General features: G+C 47.0%; 1 long non-coding RNA gene across 1 annotated transcript in view; it reads right to left on the reverse strand.

Moving 5' to 3' along the window:
- LOC113891252 overlaps window positions 1-19,929 on the reverse strand; it is a 32,497-nt gene extending 12,568 nt beyond the window's left edge. Inside the window, exon 1 of the long non-coding RNA XR_003510705.1 lies at window positions 19,650-19,929. This is a non-coding gene — a long non-coding RNA (uncharacterized LOC113891252). The remainder of the gene's footprint in view (window positions 1-19,649) is intronic.
- Window positions 19,930-20,564: the final 635 nt, after the last annotated feature.

Here is a 20,564-nt window from a genome sequence, read left to right on the forward strand (position 1 = left end):
CGCCAGGCAGGGGAGATGGTTGAGCCACTCCCATATGGAGACAGAGCCCCTGGGTCCTAGAAGGGCACTCCATCATTGTGCGCCCTGGCTGCATGGGCACATTCAGGGTTGAAGACTTTTAACCTAGCCACCCAGTGGCCACCTTCAGGAGGGAGGGCAAGCTCTGACCGGGTCTTGTGGCATGGGGACAGCAGTGTCTACAGGTCACTCCAGAAGGATGCCTGCTGTCCCTCAGGGAGTCACAGACCTGGGTGTATATCTCAGCCCTACTGCTTATTAGCTGGGTGGGTGGGGTGGGGATGAGGGATGGTCCTCAGTGGGTCATACCCCTCTCTGGGCTCCCCAGGCTCCATGGCTGCCTCACTCCCCACTGCAACTTTCCAAACATTCCTGCTTCTCTTCTTCAGGGCCTGCCTTCCAGCCATGCTTTCACCTCCCAACTCCCTGGACAGTCTGTTTCGCTCACTGTCTCCCAAGCCCCAGCATCATCTGAGCGTGACCTCAAGATCCAAGCAGGAGGCCCATTCACCCGGCCAGCCTCGGGGGCCTTGTGCTGCCTGCTCTCCAGGTCTTACCTCTAGCTCCCCTCAGGCACTCACACCCTTGGCCAGCTCCTAGCTGCCCTGTCCCTCCCAGACCGCTTTCTCCCAGGGGATCAGAGCAGCAGGGCTGGGCCGGCCAGGCCACCCGAACCCCTCCCCTGCTCAGCTTTTGCCCCGCAGTTGAACATTCTTCCCATGGTCCCAACACAGTGTCCCAACAGTATAGACTTTTTGTAACTGTCAGAAACGTGGCAGGGCATGAAATCAGTTACATAACTCATCTGGCTTAAGCCATGGTGCATTCTGCTTGTTTTGTGACAGGACATAAATGGAAAATTTTGCCTTGAGGTGGAAATTTTGAAAAAGACAACCTGTGCTAGCCATCTCGAGGAGAGGTCTGCATGTCGTGTGTGTCCTTCCAGGTCTTATGATCCCCATTGTCAATGTGTGGGACCCGCTACCTCCATGGCCCTGCTGGATGCCTTCTACACTCAACAACCCATCAGAAACCATCTTCCCTCCACTGATGCCCCACTGGCCCCAGAGTGCCTTTCCACTCCCATAGTGTCCTAGAAAAAATCATTGCATCACCTTGCAAATTGAAGCCCCCCAGAGTCCAGGTCTCCGACCTCAGTGAGGCCCTGGCATGCATGACAATCTTGATTTGCCCCATTTCTCTCAGCTGCTCTCTTAGCGTCCCAGTGTGCCTCCAGCCCTCACCCACCAACCTGGGAGGAAAACCACGCCTCCTTGGCTCCATGACAACCGAGGCCTCCAACTGTGACTGGCCTCAACTGCTGTGGCCTCTCTTCCGTGACCCCTTCTCCTGCTCGCAGCCACCCAGCCCCTGGTATCTGGTCCCATGCCCTTCTCAGCTAAGCATTTTTTTTTAATTGTGTAATTGTTTGGAAAAGTCCCTGATGTTGGGTAAGATTGAAGGCAGAAGGAGAAGAGGGTGTCAGAAGTTGAGATGACTGGATGGCATCACTGATGCAATGGACATGAACTTGGGCAAATTTTGGGAGATGGTGAGGGACAGGGAGGCCTGGTGTGCTGCAGTCCATGAGGTTGCAAAGAGTCGGACACGACTGGGCAACTGAACGGCAACAACGACAAAAATAATTGCTTTACAATGTTGTGTCAGTTTCTGCTGTACAATAAAGTGAACAGCTATATGCATACATAATCTCTTCCCTCTTGAGCCTCCCACCCCCTCACCCCCTGCCATCCCACCCCTCTAGGTCGTCACAGAGCACCGAGCTGAGCTCTCTGTGCTACACCACAGCTTCCCACTAGCTTCTATTTTGCACGTGGTTGTGTATATGTGCAAGTGCTACTCTAAGCCCCCCTCTCCCATTCCCAGCCTGTATCCACATGTCCTTTCTCTATGTTTGCCTCTCTATTCCTCAGCTAAGTTTTTTGAAAGAGTAATTTTTAGTGTCATATACCAACATTAATGGGAATAATAAACTATCACAAATAGAGTCCAGCAGAAGAGTAATAAATATAGTATTATAAATGACAAAGAGAAGTTTATTCCAGGAGTTCAAAGATTGTCAGTCTTAAAAATCTATCAGTGCAATTTATCTCAGGAACAGAGATTAAAGGAGAAAAATCATATGACCATTTGATAGATGCCCAAAAAGCATTTGATAAAATATAATATATATTAAAAAAAAAACAACCCTTAGTACACTGGGAATAGAGTGATAATTCCAAAGAAGAATAAAGAACAAATCTAAATCAGGAGCAAGTGTCATGCTTAGCGATAAAATACTACCCTATAACTGCACAAAGACGTCCTTGATTTGAGCTATCATGAAAGATTGCATGGGAGTAAGTTCTAGTCAATGTCATTATAAAAGAAAAAGGAAAAGTGATATAATTATTGGAAAGGGCGAATCAAGAACCTGATGAACTCCATAGAAAATCCAAGGATCAAGTGAAGATTATCGTAATTAATAAGTTGATTAAAGGCAGGTAGTTACAAAAGAAATACAGAAAAACTATTAGATTTCCTATATAATGATAACAATCAGTTAGAATATATTGGGTTGGCCAAAAAGTTCTTTTGGGTTTTCTGTAAGATGTTATGGAAGTTACAATGGGAAAGGAGTTGCATTCATAATAGCAACTGAAATACAAAATATAGGGAAAGAATCTTAACAGGAAAAGTGCAGGACCTCATAAAGAAGAGCTTTCACACTTTACTGAACAATTCGAATAAATAGAGGGCCATATTTGGTTTTAAGACAAGAAGACTTGATATTGTATAAATGTCAATCTTCTTCAAATTCGCCATATATTTTCCATAACTGCAATCAAAATCTCAATTGAGTTTTTGAGTTGAAGTTGATAAAATAAATCTGACATTGATCTGGATGAATAAATGTGAAGAAATACATAAGAAAATTTGGGGGAGAAAAAAAAAAGACTAAATTAGAGCATCCCCTGATGCTTGTCATATCAAATATGAACAAATATATTTTAAACCTATAGTAACTGCAGCAGTAAAGTATTGGTGTCAGATTAAGCAGACAGATCAAAGGAAGAGAACAGAAAACCCAACTGGCATTTCAAGTCAGTGGGGGAAATGATATGCTGTTCAAGAAATCATGCTGGGATTTCACAAAGACTATTGTCTTCTGATTTGATTTGATTTACTGAAACATTGAAATTTTCCATATGTCAAAATCACTACATTGCCAAAATGTTTACACATAAAATGATGGGATGTCTGAGATTTGCTTCAAAATAATAGGAAGGAAGTGGAAGGGATACAGATGAAACAAAATTGGCCGTATTTTGATAATGGCTGAAGCTGGGTGATGGATATGCCAAGGCTTATTACACTATGCTGCCTACGTTTGAAAATCCCCCCAAATAAAAAGTTTGGGGACTTTTCTGATGGTCCAGTGGTTAAGCCTCTGTGGGGCTTCCCAGGTGACTCAGTGGCAAAGAATCTGCCTGCCAATGCAAGGAGATGCAGGAGATGCAGTTTTGATCCCTAGGTCGGGGAATACCCCCTGAAGGAGGAAATGTCAACCCACTCCAGTATTCTTGCCTGGGAAATGCTATGGGCAGAGGAGCCTGGTGGGCTACAGTCCATAGGGTCCCAAAGAGTCAGACATGACTGAGTGACTGAGCACGAACTCACACTTCCAATGCAGGGGGTATGAGTTCAATCCCTGGTTGGGGAATGAAAAACCCACTTACCACTCTGAGAGTTCAAAAAAAAAAAAAAGTTTTAAACGTCATACAAATTAGAAATCCGAACTAGGAAAATATTTGCACTATGACACACAAAGATAACTGTCCGTAATACATATATTTCTCTTAGAAAGCAATACAAATTTTGACCATTCCAATAGGAAGAGGAAGATGCTGTTGAGTGAGAAATATCAGATTGAAAATAATGTGCAAGGTGGGATAATATTTCAAAAATATACATCAGGAAAAATATCTGAAAGAATATACAACAAAATGTTAACTGTGATTTTTTCTGATAAGGCTGAAGATGGTTTTGCTTTTCTTTTTAACAAAACTCTCTGTATTTTTCAGATTCTTGTTTATGAGAAGCAATGAATACTTTTATAATTAGAAATACATAAAATTATTTCTATTTCTTTTTAAAGGGAGGAAAGAAAAAAAGGAAGGAAAGAAGAACGGAGGGAGAGGACTTTCCCGGTGGTCCAATGGTTAAGAATCGGCCTGCCAATGCAGGAGACACAGGTTTGAAGCGTGGTCTGGGAAGATTGCACATGCTGCGGAGCAATAAAGCCCATGCCCCACAACTACTGAGCCTTAGCTCTAGACCTGGTGCTCTGCAACAAGAGAAGACCCCACAATGAGAAGCCCAGACACCATAACTAGAGAGAAGCCTCCACTCGCCACAAGTAGAGAAAGCCTGCGCAGAGCAACAAGACTTAGCCCAGCCAAAAATAAATACATTAATTAATCTGAAAAAAAAAAAAAAGGGAAAGGAGGAAGAAAGGAGACTTGTATCTTGTGGTTTCTTTCAAAGCCCCTTTATATTTGTATAAAGTATATGTGTTTACTTTTTTAAATGTAAATGACAGGTCACATGCTCTACACACTGTTCTATGCTTGCCTTTTCTACTTGACAGTAGATATTGGTTTGTACCAATTTAGTCTCCCACCAATAATGCATGAATGCTCCCCATCCTTGCCAATACACTATTCTGTTTTCCATCCTTGTTGAGTTTTGAAGGATGAAAAATGACACCTCATTGTAATCACTTGCAGTTCCCTCATTATGAGATTGAGTATCTTTTTATCTGTACCAGAGCAATGAATTTTTCTTTATCTCTGGTATTTATTCACATCCCGTACCCATTTTTCAGTGGGATTTTTTTCATTTTTTATATTGATTTGTAGTGGTTCTTTCTATAGAAAAAAGTAGGCATTTGTCTGCCATATGTCTGCAAATATCTTTTAGCAATTTATCATTTGTTGTTTAATCTTGTGCTTTTTTCCAATGCAGGGATATATTTTTAAGTAGTTGATTTAACTAGTCTTCTGTTGAATAAAGCTTCATAAGCACACAGTTCTCCCCTACTGTAAGACCATATATTTATATATTAATATTATAAACTCCGGGAGTTGGTGATAGACAGGGAGGCCTGGCATGCTGCAGTCCATGGGGTCACAAAGAGTTGGACACAACTGAGCAACTGAACTGATACTCCATATTTTCTTCTAGTACCTTTATAGCTTCAGTTTTAACTTTTATATACTTGTTCCATTATTTTGAAGTAAAGAGTGAGTTGGAGTCAACTTTTTCCCCAGATATGTCTCCAGCTGTGCCAGACCTATTTACTGAGTAATCTGTCTTTCCTCTCTGATATGAAATGCCATTTTATGATATTCTAAAGCCCCATATAAATTTGTGCCTATTTCTGAGCTCTTTATTCTGTCATATTGGTCTGACCAAGTATTCTCCAGTACCTCTCTATTTTAATTATGTTTTCACACAGAGTAGAACTGCTGTCTTCTCACAACTCCACTTTATGAGAATTTCCTGGTTCTTCAAGCATGTTTATTTTTCCATATCAACTTGAGAATAAGCTTGTCTGGTTTCAAGAAATAATTATGTAGGTATTATCTAGATATTGCATAATTTAAGAAGAATTAACATCATTATACTTAAGATCAACATTTTCCAGCCCAAGAAGTTTTTCATCTTCATTTGATGAGTTCTATTGCATTACTGAACGTCTCAAAATTCTTCATAATGGATCTTGCCCTTTATTGCTATTACAATTGGTTTTCCTCTCTGTTATATTTTAAAACTTCTGATTGTTTTATTGAAGAATGCTGTTAATTTGCCATATTAATTTTGCATCAGCAATCCTATAGAATTCTTACTATTTGCAATTTTTTTCCATTGATTCTCTTGGGTTTTCAAGTTATGTAATCACATCATTTTACATGAAGGATACAATTTTACTTTCTGTTTTCTAATTTGGTGCTTCACTTCTTTCTCTTATAGTTAACACTTCATCTAACTGCTCCTTACCCAAATGGGACTACTTCTATGGTTTTATCATTAAGCTAGATGAAAATTTGGTTGAAATAAACAGAAAAATAATCAAAACACAAAGCAGAAGAGGAAATAAAAATGGCTCATGAGCATATGAATAGATGCTTACCCGCAGATGTACTTCTTATATAACAGATGAGGGTACACTTGTATTTCGCTGCCCACACCTTACCTCTCCTGGTCTATCACCATCTTTGGTTAATTAGTGTTTACATTTTGGTGACTATGCAAACATGGCCACAGCAGAATCAATTAGCATACAAGGTTTAAGCTTTGCGTGTGTAGGTTTTTTTGCTTTTCCAGGACTTGCTAATTGGCTCTATTTTATTTCTTCCCATGATCTCCTTCAAACAGTTCTCCATGCTTTATATAAGGCTTATGCTTTATTCAGAAGCTCTGGTGCCTTGGTTACTTTAATTTTGAGAAACCCCCTGCCATGAGCCCTCTCTCATTGGGCTCCCAACTGGACAGCATAGCAGCTCCCTGGGCTCAGCTATCAGCCAGAGACATCTCCCAATTGCTTTCCAGATTGTAGCCACTGCTTCTGAAATTTTCTGTCCACCTTTCTTTGCTTCCACCTTTATTTTGAGGAGTACATTATTAACAACTTGCTTAACTGATGTGTTGAAAGTGAAAGTGTTCATCACTCAGTCATGTCCAACTCTTTGTGACCCCATAGACTATAGCCCACCAGGCTCCTCTGTCCATGGAATTCTCCAGGCAAGAATACTGGAGTGGGTAGCCATTCCCTTCTCCATGGGATCTTCCCAACCCAGGGGTCAAACCCAGGTCTTCTGCATTGCCAGTAGATTCTTTACTGTCTGGGCCCTTATAATCTTTAAAATGTCTTTATTCTGTGCTAGAAGATAATAATTTGTCATGTGTTGAATTCTGGGTTGAAATTACCTTCCCTCTGAATTTTGAAGTTCTGGTTCCTCTGTATTTTGGAGTCTCTTGAAGAAAAAAAAAAAAGAATTCTCTTGCCTCTGTAATGTTCATGGGCTTTTATATTTTCTCTCTGAACATTTTTGAGTTATTTTCTTTGTTCCTGATACACTGAAATTTTAGGTTGACATACACTGCTGATTTTTTCTTTATAAAGACCTCTAAACTTCAGGGTTGGTAATTTTCTTGTGTTATTGATTTGATAGTTTCTTCCCCTCAGAGTTCTTTGTTCTCTCTTTCTGGAACTCCTATTAGTCCCATGTGAACCTACCAAATGGATTCTCTTTTCATTTCTATTTTCTTTTTCATCTATCCTGCTATTCTGCTTTCTGGGTTATTTCCTCAACTTCATCTTTGAATGCTACTGAATCTTCATCTTCTGCTTTCGAGGAAATTTCCGTAATTTTATCTTTAATTTAACTGAATATTTTATTTTGGCAGCCATTCTTAAAATGTTTTCATTTCCAAGAGCACTTTCTTGTCCTCTGAGTTTTCCCTTTTGGTACTGTCTCTGTGGACATTAATTAGAGGCTGTGCTCGTTTTGTTTGAATTCTTTTCTGTTCTTCGGTTATTTCCATTTCCTCAGGGGTCTTCTTTCTCCGTGTTTCCCTCAGTCTCATTATGGTGGAGACTGTCCTTGGGGGGTGAGTTATCTTTGGCTGTGTCGATTCACATATTGAAAAATAAGACACTGAAATGTCATTTGGGAGTTCTGTGTGTGTTGGGGGTTTCCTCAGTAGCTGAGTTTGGCTCTTGGGTTCTCAGCAGGAGCTGGTTGTTCTCTGGGGATCTTCACATGCCTGTTTCTGGGGCCACTCAGTTTTCCTAGAAGAAACCTCCAATCACGTGAGTGAGGGCTGGAGACCTGGTAATCTAGTGGTATGGGTTGACAGTTACATAAGCAGACGTTCAAATAATCTCCCTACTCTGGCATCAGATCTCATTCTTGCCTTCTGCCATGCCCGGCCCTGTGGGGACCAGTTCTCAGGGGTTCTCAGGAGTACATCAGCCCCTTCTCATCTACTGTCCCTTCTCTGAGTTCTCTAAGCTGATGCTTTCTCCACTCTTCTATATGACTGTTTCAGACCTCCAGCTGCTCTTAGTCTTCTAGAATTTTGTGGAAACCTCTCATCTGCTGATGGCCTCTCCTCATCATTGTATTTTTTAATTACTTTATTTTGTTTATTTATTTTTTTGGCCATGACATGTAGCATATGGGATCTTAGTTCCCTGACCAGGGATTGAACCCATGACCCCTGCATTGAAAGCATGGAGTCTTAACCTCTGGATCACCAGGGAAATCTCTGTATTTTTTAAGAAAAGAATATCCCCTTCCTATAAGTCTAGAGGTATTTTGAGAAAGAAGGGAGATAGACTCTGTTCCACATGCCACTTCATGTGGCTGAGCTTCCGGGAACCATAGCTGTTTCTCAATCATCTTTGGGTCCCTAGAGCTGAACACAGTGAATGGCGTAAGTCGGCAGTCTGTAAAGTATCTCCCGAGCAGAATGCAACCTACTGGTCTCTCTGAAGCCCTCATGCTTAATACAGTGTGTGACGGCCAGGAGAGCAAAGTGTCATACACAGAATGATGGGGGCCTGCAGACATTTTGTCTGGAGAAGAGAAGAGAGTGAAGGGGCCAGAAGGGGATATGCATGGGGTTTCTGGCCACATGCAAATATCAAAGAGATCTCATGCCGGAGGACTGATACTTTCTTTGTGGCCTCAGAGGACATAAGTTGGACTAGTGAGGTATGGAGAGTTATTCAATGACAGGTTCAGCTCCTTACATGCAAGCCTCTTCATTTCTCAGCTGATGGAACAGATCACTGGAGAGAAGATGAATTCCTTGCTCTGGAAATAGCCAAGCAGAGCTAGGCAACCAGCTATTAGAGTTACTGTAGAGAGAGAGATCTCTCACTGGTTGAGATATTAGACTAGATTCTTTCCTAATTCTGCTAGAGTTAAAACACCTTCTTTTATAGTAAATAGTTGATAATATCCTCTTTATTATACTATACCAAAATAGTAGTATAGTATTTTAAAGAGTAAAAGAGTAAAGAGTATTTTAAAGAGTAAAGTTACTTAAAAGATATTTTTAGAAAATGAGTACAATGTAAATTGGTATAGCCACTGTGGAAAACAGTATGCAGGGTTCTTAAACAACTAGAAATAGAACAACCATATAACTCAGGAATTTCACTCCTGAGTATATATCTGAGAAGAACAAAAACACTAATTTGAAAAGATACATACACGCCAATGTTCGTAGCAGCATTATTTACAATTGCCAAGGTAAGGAAACAACCTAACTTTCCATCAACAGATGAATGGATAAAGACAATATGCTACACACACACACGCAGACACAGAATGGAATACTACTCAGCTATTAAAAAATTGAAATTTTGCCATTTGCAGCAATGTGGATGGACTCTGAGGGCATTGTGCTAAGTGCAGTAAGTCAAAGACAAATACTATACGATCACTAATATGTAGAATCTAAAAAATATAACAAACTAGTGAATATTAACAAAAAAGAAGCAGACTCAGAGAGAACAAATAAGTGGTGACCAGTGGGAAGAGGGAGAAGGGGAGGAGCAAGATAGGGGTGAAGGATAAAAAGGGTTATTATAGGATTACATGGGCTTCCCAGGTGGCGGTAGTGGTAAAGAACCCGCCTGCCAATGCAGAAGACAAAGAGACATGGGTTCGACCCTGGGTCGGGAAGATCCCCTGGAGGAGGGCACAGCAACCCACTCCAGTATTCTTGCCTGGAGAATCCCCATGGACAGAGGAGGCTGGTGGGCTACAGCCCATAGGGTCGCAAAGAGTCAGACCCGACAGAAGCGACTTACCACGCAGGCACGCATGGGATTACATGAAATCATGTATGTGAAATTTTTGAAAATTATAAAGTACTACCGAATTTAAAGAATCTTTCATTCAATAAAAAATCAATACATTTCTCTAATTGACATGCAAAAATTAAAATGACACAATTATAATATAGGGGTATGTGTTTCATGCAGTTTCTGAACTGCATCTCCCCCTCCCTGGTAGAAGATAGTTATTTTCTCTCCCCGCTATTTTTAACCACTTTTAATTCTTTCCTCTTAACTCAGAAGTGGGCTCAAACAAATCGTGTATATTGATGCATATATGTGGAGTCTAGAGAAATGGTACAGACAAACCTATTACCAAGGGCGGGAATAGAGATGCAGATGCGGTGAACAGATGTGTGGAGGTGGGGCTGGAGAAGGGGAAGTAGCATGAACTGGAAGATTGGGATTGACAGATATATGAAACCATGTAAACAGCTAGGTAGAGGGAAGCTTCTGCATAACGCAGGGAGCTCAGCTTGGTGCTCTGTGATCATCTAGAGGGGTGGGATGGCGGGCAGGGAGGCTCAAGAGGGAGGAGACACATGTATACATATGGCTGATTCACTTTATTGTACAGCAGAAACCAAAACTGCACAGTAGAGCAAGTATACCCCAATAAAAAAAAAAAAAGGAATGGCTCATCTTCTCCAACCTAAACAGGATACAGAAACCCCTTTGTCCTACATCTTTTTTAAACTACTGCTCTATCCCCCCTCCCTCTTCCCACCAACGATGGAGACGAATCTACACTTTCTGTGTCCCCTTTCTCAACCCCCTAGACCCACTACGACCTGGTCCCTCTACCCGTGCGCCACTGAGAGCACCGAGTCAATAATGATCTAATTCCCAACTCCAGCTTTCAGTCTTCATCTCCAGAATTCTCTGCAGCATTTTACTCCACAAAAATGTTTTGTTATTTTCAGGCATCCTCTGTCTTGGTGTTCTTTTTCCTTTTCTGATTCATTCTTGCCAGCCTGTCTTTACTGGCTCCTTCCCACTTTTCCACCTCCTTCCTGCCCCCCCCTCCTTTTCTCCTCCTCCTCCAATCTCTCCTTAAACTGTCAGGCCCCAGTATTCTCTCTCTCCCCACTTCCTCTGTCTTTAAATTATCTCACTCATTCCTATGACTTCAATGACCCTTGAACGCTGTTGACTCCCAGATCCCCAGCCAGCCTCAGCCTGTCTCCTTAGCTCCAGTCCCAAACACACAGTGGCCTCTCAGCCTGCTCAAAGTCGCCCAGCTTCCTGTTTCTTCACCTCAGCTGATGGTGCCACCTTCACCTGGATGCCTAAACTGCTCACATAGAAGCCACGCTTACTTCTCTCCCTTCCAGCCCGCATGCTGCTGCTGCTAAGTCACTTCAGTCATGTCCGACTCTGTGTGACCCCATAGATGGCAGCCCACCAGGCTCCCCCGTCCCTGGGATTCTCCAGGCAAGAACACTGGAGTGGGTTGCCATCTCCTTCTCCAATGCGTGAAAGTGAAAAGTGAAAGTGAAGCTGCTCAGTTGTGTCCGACTCCTAGCGACCCCATGGACTGCAGCCTACCAGGCTCCTCCGTCCATGGGATTTTCCAGGCAAGAGTACTGGAGTGGGGTGCCATTGCCTTCTCTGCTAGCCCACATGCAGCCTGCCCCTAAGTCCTGCTGATCTTCCCTCAGAAGCCTCTCCCAAACCTGGCCCTCTTCTCCATCCTTTCAGCCACCTCCTCATCACTGGACCTCTTTCTATGTTCCATTTGGTCTCCACAGCCACCAGATTTCTTCCACTCCAGTCCTTCCACTTGATTTTTCACAGCTCTCTTTAGAAGACCCATCTGAGTCAGGACACTCTCCTCTGTCTTACCTACAGCCTCCACAGGCACCTCATTGTCCACAGCTCAAGCTGAGGCTCCTTGGGGGGCATGGAACCCCTTTTCTATCCCGTGCACCCACCTCCACAGCAGCCATCCCGAGTCTCCGTAGCCCCTGAACACACCTGTCTTATAAGATGAGCCCTTTGCTCTCCAGAGAGTGAAAGGCACTAGTCCTTGTTCTCTCTCATACAGTACATCCTTTCCGCTCCCATGGGCACTGGCATTGCCCTCGGGTTGTGACAGCTCCGTTCTCATCGCATCCCTAGCCTTATTCATCTTTGAATAAGCAGTGCTCGGCACAGTGCTAGCACACAGCCAGCGCTCTGTGATTATCAGTATAATGACTGAATAAATGAACGAGCAGATGGGTTGATTAAAAAATTATGCCTTCATCTGCCTTTTTGTCATTCCATAGGCCAGATTTGACTGTGCATACAAATTACCTGGAAATCGTGTTAAAATGCGGATTCTGATTCAGCAGGTCCAGAGATTCTGAGATTCTGCACTGCTAACAGGCTCCTAGGTGATCCTGAGGCTGCTGTCCATAGGCCACATGTCAAGGAGCCGGGTCTTAGCCTATGCCAATGGTTTCCAAACTTGTTGACTATTGGAATCACCTGGAGAGCTTAAAAAAAAAAAAAAAATCCGGACGCCCAGGGTGCATGCCACACTAGATCAGAATGTCTGTGGGAGGGAGCCAGGCAGCAATATTATTAAAGATTCCCAGATGATTCCAATGTGCAGAAAAGCCAGGGAACTCCTACCCTGAGCCACCTCTGAGTTTGCCTATGATGATTCACAGTCCTGGGTACTTGTTAGAAGCAGCTGGGGAGCTTTTAATCACCTACTGAAGCCTGGGACCCACCCAGATCAATTAAATCAGAATCTCTGGGGTTTGGACCTGAATGTTTTTAAAGCCCTTGGGTGATTCTAATATGCAGTCAGGGTTGCAATTCATTGTTTTCAGGCCTGGCTCTGAGGAACAGCTGCAGGTTGGAGGGATGAGGAGTCCAGGATACTGAAAAGGTGTGAAGTCAGACCCCAGTCTTGGCTATCCAGTGATGTATAATTTTGGAGTGGTTAATTCAGCCTCATCACTAAAATGAGATTAAAAATATGTGCTCTGCTTGCCCCAATTTTTGTTTTTTCCTTTTTCCCCAAACTCATTTATTTTTAACTGAAGGAAAATTGCTTCACAGTACTGTGTTGGCTCTGCCATACATCAACATGAGTCAGTCACAGGTATACATGTGTCCCCTCCCTCTTGAACTTCCCTCACCTCTCTCCCCTTCCTACCCATCTTGGTTGTTACAGGGCTCTGATTTGAATACAGCAAATTCCCATTGGTTATCTATTTTATACATGGTAGTGTACATGCTTCTGTATTATTCTCTCCCCCAATTTTTAATTTTAAGTCTTCTGGAGTGGAAAGGGAAATGAAATGGGGAAAAATGGCTGCACAGGAGCCTGTCTGCACGTCTCTCATATGTGGTCACCACTCGTGTCCCCACCTATTGGCTTGGCTTCGGAGGCCCATGGCTGGGCACAGTCTCTGGCAGGTCTGGTTAGGAAGCAGATGGTTCAGGAGCAGCCCAGGCCACCAGGGACGTCCCAGGGACCTGCATTCGTAGGCAGGCTGAGAGGTGGAATCAAACACGACCCCTGCAAGGCATTCTGGCCTGCAGCCTGGATGCTGCACAGTGGGCTGGTTGGCCCTGCGAAGAGACAGGGCACACCCGCTGTTCTCCGCACTCACCGCGGCGCGGCCACCTGACCCATAGCAGGGAGCCTGCGGGTTTGCACAGGCTCCTTTCTGATGAGCTGTCTCTGCAAATCTATGCTGGTGCTGTGGGAAGGGTGTAAAATGAACACAAAAAGAGCAGGTTCAAGACTGGCCTCCTACCAGCACTCCCCACCCCTGGCTGCCTGAGCTTGGGCTTAGCTTCCTCAGCTGCTATGATGATCATTTTCAATTTTATCAGCATCATATATACACGTACAAAGGCCTTGGACCAAGCCGGCACATTTCTGTCTCTGGAAGCAGCAGAAACCCAGAGCCCCAGTGTGTGAAGAAGGGCTAGGAACAGGCTCTGAGTTCTCAGTACCAGGGAATCTTGAAATTGCCTGTGTGTTGATTGCTCAGTTGTGTCTGACTCTTTGTGACTGCATGGAATATAGCCCGTCAGGCTCCTCTGTCCATGGAAATCTCCAAGCAAGAATACTGAAGTAGGTTGCCATTCCCTTCTCCAGGGGATCTTCCTGACCCAGGGATCAAACCTGGGTCTCCTGCATTGCAGGCAGAGATAAATCCTGCAAGCCTCCAGGAAGGGAAAGAGGAAGTAAAAGGAACAGCAAGTGCTCCTGTGAGACTGGATGGGAAGGCCTACCTGTTTTAATTGAGTATGGGCTGGGGGCTTCCATGTTCTGAAAACCAGACAGCTTTCTGTTTTGATTTTCTCAACAGCCAAACCACACAAACTCTTCTAGCACGTCTAGTATCTAGCACATCTTCTGGAAATAGGCCTCTTCTGGAAAAAGCCCAATTTCCTGGGACACATGAGACCCTGACTGGGCTAAGGGCTGGGGGAGGGTCTTGACCTACACTCCTAGCATTTCAGAATCTATTCACCCCAAGGAACTAAGTCCCCATCACTCACCCCAACTCTAAGGGAGCAAAAATGCCCTCCCACCTCCAGCCTTCAAATGTCTCTACCTGCGAGCATGGAGCCTTGTATTTCACAGTTAGAATCTTTGAGGTTCACAGTACAACAAAACAGAAAGAGCCTTCAAGTTCAACCAACCCCTTCTGGTTCCTGCAGACACGTCCGAGACCAGAGAGGGACAAGTTTGCCCAAAGCCACACTGTGAGTGAGGAGCTGGGCTAAGAGCCAGGCCTCCCCATCAGCGTGGTCAATTCAGCCCCATACATTGTCCCCATCCCGACTACCAGGGTAAAAATGCCAATGAGTTGTGCCAATCCACTCCCTAGCCCCACAGTGTAAGATCGAGAAGAAACAAAGAGGGCCTTCAGTCCTCTCTGGTTACCACCCAGCTGGGAGCAAAGCAGCTGAGAATCTTGTCCTAAAAAGGGAAAGGGCCTTCCTGGGCACCTGGAGATGGCGGGGTTCCCTGGACCACCATTTGAATAAGAAATTAGTCAAATGAGTCAATCACGACTCCCACAAGAATCAGGGGCACCCAACCTCTTATTGAGCTTCCCAGGTGGCACTCGTGGTAAATAACACCACCCCCTGCCCCCTGCCAATGCAGGAGATGTAAGAGACATCGGTTTGATCCCTGGGTCAGAAAGATTCCCTGGAGGAGGGCATAGCAACCCACTCCAGTATTCTTGCCTGGAGAATCCCATGGACAGAGGAGCCTGGTGGGCTACAGTCCCTGGGGTTGCAAAGAGTCAGACACAACTGAAGCGACTTAGCCCACACGCATCCACCCTCTTATTACTGTAAAACCTATACTACACAGTCCCTGCTGGCTTGCTCTGCTCCCAAGGGCAGCTCCGGAGGGCAAGCCTGGTGTGGCTGTCACGTGGCCCTGCAAGGTATGCAGTGTCCTCCTCCACCCACACTGCAGGCTGTGAGTGTATGTGACTAATGAACTGCTGCCAGTCTCATCTGTGCATGGTCAGGTATTGTATGTTCAACCATCTCATCATATTTAGTGCATTTGTATTTTCTTATATTCCTGAATGGCGGTGCTCAGCTTCCATGCACAGAGAGAAGCCGAGACTCTGACAACAGAACTTGGCCAGACAGCATTTGGGGAGACAGCTTTCTGGGGTTGTCTTGGGCTCTTAGGGTCAACAGTCCTCCACCCATACCCTCCCCGCCCCACTGACACTTGTCTTCACTGTACTCATCAGCCTAACTACTGCCTGTGAGGGGCAGGGGCAGATGCTATATCTCTGTTTTCATGCTGTGCAGAGACATGACTAGTTCAAGGTCACTCAGAACCCACTGTCAGTGCCAACCTTGTACCTGGAGCCTCTAGGGAAACAGACGCACTGTGGACGGAGGTTGCTCCTGTTGGCTGAGGAGACACCCTCCTTGTCTTCCTTCTGAGGGTTGCAGAATCCAAACGTCAGCCTTGGGCAAGAGATCCGTGTTTCCTGGGAAGCTCCACATAGGGAGGAGAACACTGACCTTGTTGCAGCTCACCTGTGCCTTGCCTCAGTCCCTGCTGAGCCCAAGGGTCCCACTGATGGATAGTGAGGTGATCAGGATGCCTCTATGTGATTCCTTATGGAAGGGAATACCCTGAGCTTCTTGGCCCCAAGACTAAACTCTAGGACAATTTCCACTTTGCTCTCCTATTCTTTGTTTTGGGGGGTGGGGATGGGGGCTTCCAGCTAAAGCCCTGAGTGGAGGGTTAGAGCTGTGTGACTTTGGCCAGCCCAGAGCTGTTCCTCACACATGCTTCCTATGGGCACCTCGCTAGTAGCAGTGAGTTCCTGCATTCTTGCTGCTCTGGTAGGACCTGGGTTTCCATCCATAGGGAGAGGCTGAGACCCTGGCCAGGAGGCAGGAAAGTTACCAGCATCCTGAGCCTCTCAGGAACCCAGGTATTCTAGGAGCTGACTATCTCTGATTTCAGATGCTACTGACTGTCGGGACTCCTAAGCTGTGGGGATCATCCCTGCTTCAGCTAATCCCATTATGCAGATGGAGAAAATGAGGCTGGGCACAAAGAGTTGCTTAAACAAATCTAGGCCTCATGCTAATGCAGGGAATGGTGCTTAGTCAGTCCAGCTTCCTGCTGAGTACCTGACGGGAGTGGTGGGGTGAAGGCAGGGTGGAGGGTTGGGAAGTGGAACTGAAGCTCCTCTGGCCAGTGATGACTTGGATCAGGCAAGGACAATCTCAGAGACCTGGGCTCTCCCCCTCACCCAGTGCAATGTCACATGCAGGCTTCCTGTGGGCTGGGACCACTCACCTTCCCTGCCTCTCCTCCCAGGTCCCTATTGTGCCCACAAGTGGACATGCCAGGCTCAGGTCCACTGGGCGAACATCTATCTGCCTGACGTTGGGCAGCATTCCCATGAGGCCACAGCCAGATGTTACCTAACTCTGCAGAAGGAAGCTAGGAAGCCAGAGCATCCTGGAAAGTAGCCAGGAGTGGGGCTAGGCAGATGGTGACCCAGAGGACCAAGTTTGAGCTGCAGAAATCCTGGGGTGAAGGGAAGGGGGTACTGTCCTTCAGTGGAAGCCATATACCCTTGCGGTTTGCACGTGTTACCCACACTGCCACCACCCCCACCACACAAAGCTTCATCATGAAAATTAATTCTTTTGGAATAACAGCCCTTTTCTGATTCCCCTTGTGACCTGGGGAAACTCAGGATGCCATAGGAGCTGGGCTTGGGCTTCTGCCTTGTGAGAAGGAAGCCACTGGACTGGGGTCACTGTCCCTCCTTCCCTGTCCCTAGCCTGGGATTTCTTTTCTCTCCTCTCTCTGATAGCTCGGAAGCAAGCAGAACAATGACGTCTTCAGAGAAAAGGCCATTTCCTGCTGGCAGTGTGCACGCTTCACTCCAAGTCCCAGAGCTTCTGTAAAGAGGCACCCTCCTCCCTGAGCCCAGATCTCCTTTAGTGCTATAGGCTCAGTAGGACAAAGACAACACCTGGATCTGTCCCCGGGTCAGCTCTGACAAGATTAGCCTAATCTCTGCTATCTGAGAGAAGAGGATGTCTAGGGAGGAAGAATGTTCTCATTTCCAGGCAGAGGAAGAGGTTCATGGTCCCCAGCCTTGCCAAGGGTCTCTGAAATAGGGTGGGGTGGGGCAGGATGGACAGAGGTGACTTTTTGGCTTCCCTCATCCATCTCTGAATCTGCTCTTCTTGGAGGAGTTGGGATGACAGTAAGGAGACATCTGAGCAAATGGAAAGAGGTGTCTGAGACAACATTCCAGTACTACTTCTGGTGCTTTCATCAGCCAAAGAAAACCAGGAGTGGAGAGAACCACAGGTAGATTGGCTGTATCCTGGATTCCACTTGTAGAGTGGTGTGGAATGCGGGCTCTCTTGGAGGTCTCTATGTGGCCAGTGCAGCGAGTGTGAGCTACACAGAGTTCTGCAACCACTAAAATTACTTTTGGGGCCTCCAGGGAAGTCCAGGACACAGCTCTGGGGAGAACTCATGCAGACATTGCTCCATCTAGAGCTCCAAAGCCATGACATTCAGCTGAACACTGACTGCCGGGGGAGGTAGAGAGGCAGACAGGACTCATCCTCACTGCTCCTCCATTAGCTGAGGCCCAGATTTAGGGAAACAGGAATGGGCAGGGCTATAAAAACGTCTGGGAAGGAAAAACAAATTAAGTCACTTCTGTCATGTCTGACTCTTTGCAACCCCGTGGACTGTAGCCCTCCAGGCTCCTCTGTTCACAGATTCTCCAGGCAAGAATACCAGAGTGGGTTACCACGCCCTCCTCCAGGGGATCTTCCCGACCCAGGGATCGAACTCAAATCTTTTATGTCTCCTGCATTGACGGGTGGGTTATTTACCCCTAGTGCCACCTGGGAAGCCCCAGGAAGGGATAACAGAGGCCATGAACTGTGTTTTGAGAATCCAGAAAATCCTAAACCCTGACAATGTCTTCTGAAGGCTGGTTTGCCTTTGCAGGGAAGGAATCTGGCTTTATTTACTTAATTTTAATAAACTGAGGTGGGAATGGGGAACTTGCAACAGGGCCTTAGCAGCCTCTGTTCAGAGTCACTATCCCTTGGAGGAAGTTAGACTTCAACGCAGAGACACCTAGCAGTCTGCTCTGGAGATTTCGCCGGCTGGTTTTACCCCTCCAAGCTTCCAGACAGAGATCTGGGAAAGGGAGCCAAGGGCCAGACTTGTGTGTGTGTTGGGGGCAGTGGGGTGGGAAGATCTAGGAGTTAAGTTAGAAGCCAGAGAGGCCCAGGCAGGGAGTCTTCATTCCCAGGCCCAGCACCTAGTTCTGGGAGGGAAGAGGCGGTGCCAGTGCGGGCGTGGAGCTGTCCGGACTCTGGTGCTGAAAACGAGGTCTGCCGCCGAGCGGAGCAGTTAGCAAGCCTAAGCCTTGTCCGGGTGGGGAGGGGTGGATGGAAATGAATTCCCCCTTCTACTCACGCTCCAAGGAGAGAAGGGCACAGTGAGTTCGAGCAAGAAGGCAGGTTGAGCTTTTTTTTTTTTTTTTAGGAAGTGTGATTCCAGACGAAGCTACAGCCAGGTCGGGCCAAAGTGGGCCACAGCCTGGCTGGGGGTAGGGTGCGACCTGGCCAGCCGTGGCAGATGAGCTGGGGGGAAAAGACCCTGGACCCGGGCTGGTCCCTCGCTGGCCCCCCACACTCCTACACTGGTCAAGGAGGAGCTCCTGAGGTGTTCTCACACCTATGCCACTGACACGCTCGCCCAGCAGACTTCCATGAGAGCAACCATACACACCTCATGGACACACGACGTGCTCCCAGGACACGCACACACCAAGTACACGCCAGCAGTACCATACACGCGCCCTGCACAGGGGCACAGGCTCCCCCTCCAGGCTGTTGAGGCTCCCAACCCAGTCTCACACCCCCACGTCTGGCCTGGTCGTCCCTCTCCACCTAGTCTCCTGGTCTCAGATGGCGCTTCTAAGGGAGGCCCAGCGGCCGAGAAGCCCCAGTTCTAGCCTGCGACCCGAATAAGGTGCTGGAGAGTAGCAGAGAAGCGGCTTCTAGGCTCAGAAACGTGGGGGAGACAGGAGGAGGGGCTAGGTCTCAGACCCCAGACTCCCAGTTACGGTGCCAGAACACGAGAGGAGTGTGGACAGGAATGAGTGTAAATGTCTCCCTCCCCCATGCTGGGGACACCCTGAGGACCTGCGCGTACCTGTGCGTGGGAGGCCCCGCGTAGAGCCCTCTCAGTGAGTCCGAACCTGCTGGCTCCTCTGGTTCCCCCTGGATAAAGGTGGGATGGGCGTGGAGGGTTACCCCGCTTGCCCTCCAAGCCGCCTCCTGTCCGTGGGCAGCAAGGAAACTCCGTGCCGGGCGACGGGAAGTTACCCGGGTCCGGGCGCTAGGAGGGAGCGCCCTCTGGTTCTCGGTCCCGCCCGGGGTTCCCTCGCCCCCGCGCCCGCCGCCTTCGCCACCTCGTCTGCGCCCTGCCGCCCGAAGACTGCGCGGAGCCTGAAAGCCGGGAGCCCGCCCGCCCTCCCGGAGAGTCTGCTGCTGACCTGCATTGACGTCATTGCGTCATTAGGTTTCCCCTGGAAACACTGGCGCGCCCAAAATAGTAACACATTAATTCAGGCCGGGGGAGCAGGGAGAGACTGTTTGTAACCCTGCCGCTAACTCTGCGCGCGCCAGCGAGCTCGCTACGGCCCCCACCCGTTCCGAGCGCAGCGCTGAGCAGGCTCGCCGCCTATTTTGAGAACAAAGGATGGCAAAATATAGAATCCCGGAGAGAGAGTGCGGGGGACGCCGAGACCCTCTCGCCTTGCACACACACACACACACACACGCAGTGCACAACACACCTGGGTCTGTCTACCTCGGGCAGACGCTCCTTGAATTCAGGCTCTTTCAGGGACTTGCTGGGGTGTGTGACCAGATCCCCGGGGCAAAAGATAGGCCCAGGTCACGGCCTCCGGCTCTGCTGGGTTTGAAGGACGACCTCCCTACCGCCGCCCAGCCATCCGTCCCGCGGGCGGGACAACCTCCCACCTCATGCCCATCCCCACCCACGTCTACAGACCCGAGCGGGAGGAGCTGCTTTCTCGGACAGCAGGCGCACCCCTGCGCTATC

Source organism: Bos indicus x Bos taurus, chromosome 4, assembly GCF_003369695.1.
Source record: "Bos indicus x Bos taurus breed Angus x Brahman F1 hybrid chromosome 4, Bos_hybrid_MaternalHap_v2.0, whole genome shotgun sequence".
Classification (NCBI taxonomy): Eukaryota; Metazoa; Chordata; class Mammalia; order Artiodactyla; family Bovidae; genus Bos; species Bos indicus x Bos taurus.